Source organism: Myodes glareolus, chromosome 14 (genome assembly GCF_982192425.1).
Source record: "Myodes glareolus chromosome 14, mMyoGla1.1, whole genome shotgun sequence".
Taxonomy (NCBI): domain Eukaryota; kingdom Metazoa; phylum Chordata; class Mammalia; order Rodentia; family Cricetidae; genus Myodes; species Myodes glareolus.
In genome coordinates, this window is record NC_142039.1 from 34,348,244 (window position 1) to 34,357,693 (window position 9,450).

General features: G+C 43.0%; 1 long non-coding RNA gene across 1 annotated transcript in view; it reads right to left on the minus strand.

The window, feature by feature from the left end:
• The window catches only part of LOC125417385 (uncharacterized), a 200,008-nt gene that overhangs the window by 178,994 nt on the left and 11,564 nt on the right, over positions 1-9,450 (minus strand). The window lies entirely within an intron of this gene.

Here is a 9,450-nt window from a genome sequence, read left to right on the forward strand (position 1 = left end):
CTGAAACTGAAGACGCACATGCAGCCCACAGCTATTTTATCTGCCTCACAGCATAGGCTGGAGGATATTTTTATCATGGTAGAATGGACGTCAGGACAGTAGTGCTTCATCAAAACAATCAGTTTCTCTCCTGTACACTTTGAGCTAAGAAACCAACTGGGCAACACAGAAGAAGAAAGTGATTTGATACCCCTGGGAACTGCAATTGCTTTTAATGTCCCTGGACTCTACTGGCACCTGGAGCGCCTCGACTTTATCTGCAGTAGTCAGCTTTCTATCGCTGTGACAAAACGCCGGGGGTTTGACTGGTGCTCCGGAGGTTTCATTTCATAGTTATGTGGTTCTATTATCTGAAGTAGTGGGGAAGTAGGTCTCAGAGGAACATCCGGTGAATAAGATGCTCACCTCACAGCAGTTGGGCAATGAGATGCTCTGGTCCCAAGTCTGCTTCAAAGGTAAGACTCTCCTTCAAAGGTAAGACTCAGCTGCCTTCAACTAGACCCTGTCCATTTTGGCTGACTGCAATTTAGGAATTGTCCCAGCTGCCAGATTCTTTGTACCCTCATTGGCTGACCTGTGTCACCAGATACTTCCAAACTTCTTTCTTGCCTTCCTGGAAGGTACTCTCTACTCAGTTTTCCTCTCCCATCCTGACTACTGTTCCAAATTCTGCATGGCCTTCTCTTTCTACACTTAAATATGGGGCTCCCAGGACTCTGTCTTGAAGATCTTCCTCCTAGTCTCTACTCCCTCCTGGGAAGGCATTCACTGCTATAATAAATCTTCAAATGATGATGTCTCAAAGTCAGCAATGACAGGAAATACACGTTCCTGGTTTATTGCACTTAAAGAATGACGTTCTAACTCAGGATCCCGTCAGAGAAGTCTAACAGTTATCAGAAGCTGGGCTTGGTTGTAGGTGCCTGCAGTTCCAGCTATTCAGTAGGTTAGGGTAAGGGGACTGCAAGTTCAAAGCTTGTCTGGACTACAGAGTGAGTGCAAAGCTAGCCTGGGAAATACCATGAGACTGACTGTCTCATGGTAAAACCATGAGACTGACTGTCTCATGGTAAAAAGTAAAAGTGAGCCGGCAATGTACCCAGTGGTAGAATGCTTACTCAGAGAGCACAGGGTTCTAGATTCAATTCCCAGCATAACAGCAACAACAACAACAACAGCAACAACAAAAAACAGTGCCCAACTATCAGATAGCAGAGTGGGGAATGTTAAGCTATTTGAGGACAAAGGACATGATCATTACAACTCTCTACCGATTATCAGGGCTGTGACCCTGAATAGAGGAAAGGGTGCTATAAGATGCTTTAATAAGTAGCCCCTTCCGTGAGAATCTTTCTAGTCTTTGCATTCTCTTCCTCCTTCTGAAATTTGGTCCTAGATACAAAGAAGAGTCATTTTCCATGTGAGGGTTGAGCTAACCTTCAACTGGATTAGGGTGCAAACTACTACAATTACGGGCACCCTGAAGAATTTTGACTCATCCAAAAAAATAATAATTGCCTCACAGGGCAAGGTAAAGGGAAAAAGATGTCATTTTTATTTTAAAAAATGTGCAGTTCAAAAGTGAGTCACAGTGTGTGAAAGAGACTGCTCTGTGGTTAAGGGTGAGAATTTGCAGGGTCCTTAGTTCAGTTTCTGGTGCCCACATTAGGTGGCTCACAAATGCCTGTAACTCCAGCTCCAAGGGATCTTACACTTCTCACACCTCCTTGGACACTCTGGTTTTTTTTTTCTTTCTTTTTTCATTTTTGGTTTTTCGAGACAGAGTTTCTTGGTAGCTTTGGACCCATTCCTGGAAACTAGTTCTTGTAGACCAGGCTGGACTCGAACGCACAGAAATCCGCCTGCCTCTTCCTCCAGAGTGTTGGGATTAAAGACCTGTGCCACCACAGCCTGGCTTCCTTGTACACTCCTAATGAACACACCACTACCCTAAAGTAAATAGATAGACTAATTCTTAAACAAATGAATCACCAGAAAAGGAATAAAACTGCAACAGGGGTATTTTTGCACAAATTTTGCAAATAACAGAAAAGGATTTGGCAAAATGGCAAAGACAAAGTGGACCTGTAAAACCTAAAGATATTTCAAATCAACAATTTACTTACATGTGGAAAAAATTGTAGGAAGAAACAAAAATACTAGTCAAAAATGTAATAGAAGGGAACATTTTTAAAATCAGTAGGTTTTTTTATAAAGAGAAAAATCTACTTCAATTAAAAGTAAAATGCTATTCAATGAATTATCACTATTAAAAGACAAATTTTAACCAAAAACAGATCCCGAGGGTCAGAGTTTGCATATGTGAAGTTGCCATGAAGCTCCTGGTCTTCATGACACAATGCATTTTGAATACTCTGTATTAAAGAATGAAACGCAAAAAGAGAAATTTAGAAGAAAACACAAGCAAATATTAATTGGATTTTCTCATAGAAAACCTCAACAGACATGGAGAATGCTAGAAAGGTCTCCATATATTTAAGTACTCTTTTGTTAGAAATACTGCAAACAAAACAAAATAATAAATAATTAACAAGAGAGAAGTCATGGAAATAGGTAACCAAAAGCAAGATGCAATCTTGGTTGTCAAGATTTGTTAGTAAGAGCAAAATATGCTTATATTAAATTAAATAAAAATTCAGTTTTATTTGGAATATGTAAGCCTTTAACATAGTAGTGACTCGAAAGAAACTCATATAATGAACAATAAGATATTTAATCTTAATGAGTAACTTACAAATCCACAATTAAAGAAAATGTACACTAGATTTATTTTGATAAGTGGATTGGAACTAGGCTAAGACCCAGGCTGACCCACAAGCATGGTGCCACACTCCTACCCCCTTACAACCTTCAAGAGGGTAACTTGGTAACATGTATGGAAATATTAAATATGCCCACATTTGTAGATCCAAAAATTCATTTTCTAGGAATTTATCTTATGGAAGTAATAAGAGATGAAGTAAAAGCATTTTTTAAATGCCTACACAATTTCATAACTGTGAAATTTCATAGTTGGCTGGCTCTAAAATAAAGGTATTTGTTTGATTTATTACCATTTGGATAATACTTTTCCAAAAAATGTGGTCATTGAAAACAGTCAACATATAATGAATGACAGATGAAATTATCAATTTTTCCAATTATTCATTTCCAATTTTGTTTTGCACATATGCCTAAATAGCAAAGATTCTGGGAAGGAGGATCATATGTGATTCACATTTCTTATATTTGCATGCATTTTCATGTTCTGTGTGGAGAATATATGTTACTCTTAAGTTCAGAGTGAGTGATATCTGAAAAGCGATTGATTGGGAGTGGGCTCCTCTGCTGCCTTCTAAAGCTTCCTTCTATGCTAATGTGCCAGAAGAGGGCGCTGCTGTCTCTTTCCAAGGGAGTTAACAGCACAGTCACCTGGTAAATCCGGATATTCTCCCCAGTGCAGAATTTGATTTCCTTGGTGGTCACGTTGTATTTTTCTGCCTGAGAAAATTTCATAAAAGTTTCAAGTGACCCTATGGGAACGTCCTATAGTCACAATATTAACAAACACAGTATTTATAATTTGTATTTGGTGAGCCTTTGCCGGGCACCTTCTATAACTCAGGAGTACCCTTCACTGGAAGAGGAATGCAGCAAAGCATGAACGTAGCCCTAGAGAGGTTGGGAACGGCCACAGGCACAGTTCGCCCCTCAGGAGTGTGAATCAGCCACCAATTACCTGGTTGTAGCTGTGTCTTCCCGTCACGGCATCTTTTGCTGAAGAAAGCTAACAATCTGGAGATCTCAGAGTTGCTTTGCATTATTATTGAGTTGTCATGTAACATTGTCTGGCATGTCGTTCCTGAAGCAGCCTCTCATTCTGAAGGTCTGTCCATCTCCTGGTAGACTGCTCATGATTCAGTCCTGAGCCAGAAAAGACCCAAGGAGTAAGGTATCTCCCCTGATTATTGCCTTCTGCTTTTGCTGAGTTAATTTTACCGTGACCCAGATCCCCCGGGATTCTCGTCCTCTCTTCTGTTCTACCATCACATCTCTCATGTGTGTCCAACTAAACTTTATTTGACTCTGACTCCTCAAAACACCCTGAGGTTAGACCTCAAATAAGGGAACACCTGCTAGATGCCAGTTTATGGGCTTGGAGACAACTCAGACTATGGTAAACCATTTTCCTGGTGTGTAGAATGTGTGTGTGTGTGTGTGTGTGTGTGCGCGTCCATACATCATCATGGGGGACAGTCAGACAGCTTTCGTATGGTCAAAAGAAAAGATAGGCTGGATATGGCAGTACATTCCTATAATCTAAGAAATTGGGAGGTGGAGGCGGGAGGATTGCAAGGTCAAGCTCTGTCTTTTCTGGCTGTCAGACCTTGTCTAACAACAACAAACAAACAAGCAAACAAATAAAAACAAAGAATAAAAGGAGGAAAAGAGAGCAGAAAGTGTGGCAGTAGCACGATGTGGTGTTCCCGGCAATCTTTGAGCTGAAGTGATCTTCCTTCACTTTTGTCCACCTGCCTCTTCTGTCCCTGAAATTCTCCACTTGGCAAGTAGGAGCACACGAGGAACTGAACCACACAAATATCGGCTGGCTGGTGACTTTCAAGTTAGTGTCTTTAGTGAGCATGCAACTGGGTTTCTGTTTTCCTAAGCTACCCGGGTCAGCTACAGAAGGCTTCCAGGTCTTTCCGATGGTTCGTGTAGAAGGACAGTGAAGGATCATTTTAGCCAGTGGCCACATTGTCTACATATCAGTCATATTCTATGAGCTGGGCTTGTGACGCTGCTTTTATCCTGGATACGATTGTTATCTGTGGAGGACGTGCCTTTGGACAAGCGCTCACTAGTCAGGAGAACTGAACTATGATAGCAAAGATTTGTTAAAAGTCCTCAAGTCTGAAAGCAATAAATTAACCCCATGTAGTCTAACTTCAAGACCCATATGACTATTCCCTAACTTTCGATAGCCTCCCAGTGGGATTTTCACATTTTGTATCTCAGGTGTGCATAACCCAAGACCTAGGCCACCACGAAGACATGCCAGAACTGCCTTGTGCAATTGACTGCTGCCACCAGGGTCCAAGAGAAGCACAGGTCCAAGAGTAGCATCCTTTCAGAGACTGCTTCAATCTCGTGCCCAGGAAGAAACTGTCCTGGGGTCGTTCTTTCCTGGAATGAAGACCCTCAGTGAGACTTAGCCCTTTCGTGCCTCTGTATGAAAAACGAACTCTTCTCTGGGAGTCTGAAGCAAAGGTTTGCAATGGCCGCTCGGAGGGGGAAAGTGTGAAACGGTAATCACTTTCATATGACACTTGAGAAATGGTATAATAAAGCTGAGTAAATTGGAGCATGAGTTAGCCAGCCCTTTGCTTAATGATGTCACTCACTCTGTGCTTCCTCCAGCCTATGATTAATAAAAGGGGGTTATTACAGTAACTCACTCCTAGTGGGCAGCAGTGACGTCAGCAGCAGCTGAGCAAACTGACTACATTTAGTCGTGCGTGTGTATGTGGGCATTTTTTTTTCCCCCTGTGACTAACATGAAGCTAACAGCATCTAATAAAACAAAAGCTTCTTGAAAGTTAGGGAAGTTATTGGTGAACTCTTCTCTACAGGAAGCACCATTGTAATGGTTTGCACTTCACAGAGAAAAGGTGTTGGAGTTGACCAAAATGGCATTTTTTGGCCTTCCAGTCGTTTTGCTAAAGTGGTCACAACTGGTCTTTGAGAGACAAGGTTTTCACCTTTACTAGAACAACTGTTCTTCCACCTACCATTTCAGCCCCTCTTTCAGGAGGAGTGAGGAAGTGGTCAGAGCAGGGACTGCGGCCGTAAATTGTCTTTGGAAAGCTTAAGATTATGGAATTCAGTGACTCCAGCTAAATGTCCCAAGATTAGTGTCCTTTCTTACACTTTGCTCCCCGCAAACTGACTAATGCAGACAGAGTCCTGCTTACTAGTCCACCTTTCCAAACCTGACCTTCCTGAGATTAGAGTAGGGCTCCTGGAAATATTTATTGACCAGGCCGGGCTGCTGCCAGCATGTGCTGCCAGGGCATGCATTGGGGAGGTCACAGTGCAGTGAGGAGCAGCACCCCAGCCACTGTGGCTTAGACGTGCCTGGGAGCTGCTCCCACAGAGGGACACAACCTTTGGACTTTATCAGGACATGCAGGAGGGAGCAATTCCCTGATCTAACACACACACACACACACACACACACACACACACACACGACAGTTTCAAGCTTTTTATTGGCTTTCCCCTCTTGGATCTATAATTGGAGGACACGTTCTAGAGGTATCTTTGTGGATAAGCAAAATTGGATTGGAATCAAAGTCTCTGCTGTCTTAGCTTTCTAATGGAATCCATTATACGTTAAATCTCTGTGTCTTCAACCCAGGAACCAGGGACTTGATGTCTTAGGGGATCCAGGTAAGGGAAGGATGGAAATGCTCCGTTCTAGGTTCCTTTGAGAATGCTTCCCATAATCTTCTAGGGGGAAATAAATCAATTTAGGTAGCAGATTTTTCCTGACTGGGTTCAAACTGAGTTATGATCATTTATATTGGTCAGAATTTTGAGAAGGCATTTTTTGGTGTGGTTTCTCTATAGGTTACAAGTGATTATTGAGTTTCTGCATGTACTAGCCATTCTTGGGAAGAAATCCAGGCATTTATGAATCATTTCGGAGTTGATTGAGGCTTTTGGTTCTAAAATGACCATTTACCTGAGTAGACGATGATTCACATCGTGGAGGAGATGACATGGCGTCATGGTGTCTCAGACACTCCCCTTATGGCTCTGTCCATTGACAGATGAACTTTGACTTACCTTCTTTCTGGATGACCTGAGCCACTCAGAAGCTAAGCCATGAACTTGAACAGTAGTCACACGCATGCTAGCATGTCTTCGGCTACTTCTGTCTGAGATATTTATCATTTACGTTGATGACGCTTTTTCTGTGTCTTTCACAATCATGCCTGGGACCTCTCAGAGGAGCAGCACCCAGAGGGCCACAGTCTTCCTTTGAGATACTTCCTTCCTTATAAGACATTCACAGGACATTATGTTGTTTGGAATGTACACTAGGATTTAGGCAAGAACTCTGCTTTATTTCTTTGGGTGTTTATTATATATCATTCTCTTAAGGTACTAGACAATAAAATGAAACGATATTTTGATTTTTTTTCTATTTAAAAGTTAAGATAAACATAGATATCTCACATCGGTAAAATTTACTTTGGGGAATTCTGTAATGCATTGATTGACCTGTCACTGAATTGCTGAAGTGAGGTTGCCAGTTCTTCATTTACTTTCTTTTTTTTCCAAATATGTTTTCTTCGAACACCTTGGGTATGAATCAGTTTATTTAGATTTGTTGCTTGCCACAAAGCAAACTGTTCTTGGTTTGACCCAAATACTGGCAGAAAATGTACGGAGGGCATGTGAGAAGATAGATGGGAACAAAAAGGAGGCCTAAGAAAAGTCAGTTATCCATTGCCTCTTGTGAGTCTCTAGCCATTGCGCATCACACACACACACACACACACACACACACACACACACACGGAAGCAGTGTCACTTCAATCACTAATACTTTGCATAACTGGATCCCTTCCAGTGTTGTAGCCTGGGTTTCCAAGTCCTCTTGGAGCATGGATGGAAATGGAATTGGGTGAAACCTTTAAATCATGACTCTAACTCAGGGCTTCTCCACTGTATAATGATCGCTAATTTCTCTAGCGTGGGCACCGTCCTGTGCTGTGCATTGTGGGAGGGCTCTCAGCATCCTTGGCCTCTGTTCAGTAGATGCCAGTGGCACCTCCTTCCTGGTTGTGGCAGTTGATTTGCCACAATGTCAGATGTCCCGGGGAGCAAAACGTTTCTGCTGAGAACCACTGTTCTGGAACGAAGAAGAATAGTTTACTTTTTTCTCCTTCTTTTTCTTTTCCCGTTTTTAGCTCTAGCATCTGGGTGCACTGTTCAGTTAACAATCTTCAATGCTCTGAGAGCAGGCCCTCTTAGGTAGCCTGAGGCCTGGAGGGATATTCCGGTCGTTGTGAGAAAAGTGTGAGTTTTAGGAAACGGGGTTTTGGGAGTAACTATTTCTGATTTGTTAGTTTTGATACATTTCAGAGGAATTTTAATGTTTCCCTTTCCCTTTCCGCCTCTGTTTTGAAGTACAACACCCCCTAGGTAGCCCCCCACACACACATACCCCCCTTTGATTTTGACTGCTAAGCGCTGCTCTGTCTCTGGCCCAAATCTTTGTATCTAACATTTGGTCCAAACTGGCTCCAGACTGTGGCCGGTAGGAAACTAGATAGGTCTGCCAAACCCATACTCTACTGAAGTCATTGGATGAGATGCTTCACCAGGGACTCCCACAGTCTACCCAGAAAATACCCACTCAGAATCCTTCGCCGTGCTTTCTCGATGCTGAACTGCCCCTTGGGGGAGGGGTGACTGCCCACAAGGAGGCAAGGGTTTCCTTCTTAAACCCAGAATGACCCTCAGCTGCTGAGAACACCTAGAAAGCCTTTTTCATTTCCAGAGTCACGTTTAATGTTCACTTTCCCAGTGGGGATGAGGCAGAAATCATGATTTTTTTTTTCTTCTTGGAAACAGATTTTTCATGGGACGGAAACCAAACACCCTGAGTTGTCAGCAGCTTGTCCGTGCCTCTGAACCACCAGCCTCCTGTCATTCAGTTGAATCAGAGGCTACTTCTCAGTCACCTGCTAAGGGTGTCCACATCCCCTGTTTGGTATATTTGGCTGAATCACAGGTTCTATGAACAGCCGCTAACCACAGGGTCGTGGGCAATGGCCCCCTTTCCAAGCCTGTCTCCTCGATTTGGGAATAGCGAGGGGAGAGCGATTAATAGTCTGGATGAAAGCTTAAGGACATACGGTTTGCCGGAGAGAAAAAGTGAATATTCTCACTTCTTGATCTCTGCCAACTTTACAGGGTCCCAGCTGCTGCTCAGGGCAAACACACTAGTCCAGAGTTAGCTGTGCCCCTAAGATACGTGTCACCCCAAGCCACAGGCCAGCACGGAAATGCAGGTCTCACCATCGGCATAAAGGAGCTCTATCCTCAAAAGAACTTTGTTTCTTGACCAGCTCGCTAATTGTGATTGAAAACACCAGCTCCCCAGCAATGCTCACGCATCCGAGTTAGCAGAAACAAGACAGGCCCTAATTGCTCCATTTACATAAAAGTAGAAACATACAACTTCTAAATATAAATCTCTGGCACATCGTTTCTTTTGCAATTACAGTAAAATAAGGTACCAGTTTCCCTCCGGGCTCCTCCTCACAGCAAGCTGCTCCCCGGGTTCGCTAGTGGCTGCTCCTCCAGGCGAGCACAGGGCCAGCTTGGAGTTGGAGCTTTGTGAAGTAGCCAGTAAATCAGAACGCCTCCGCT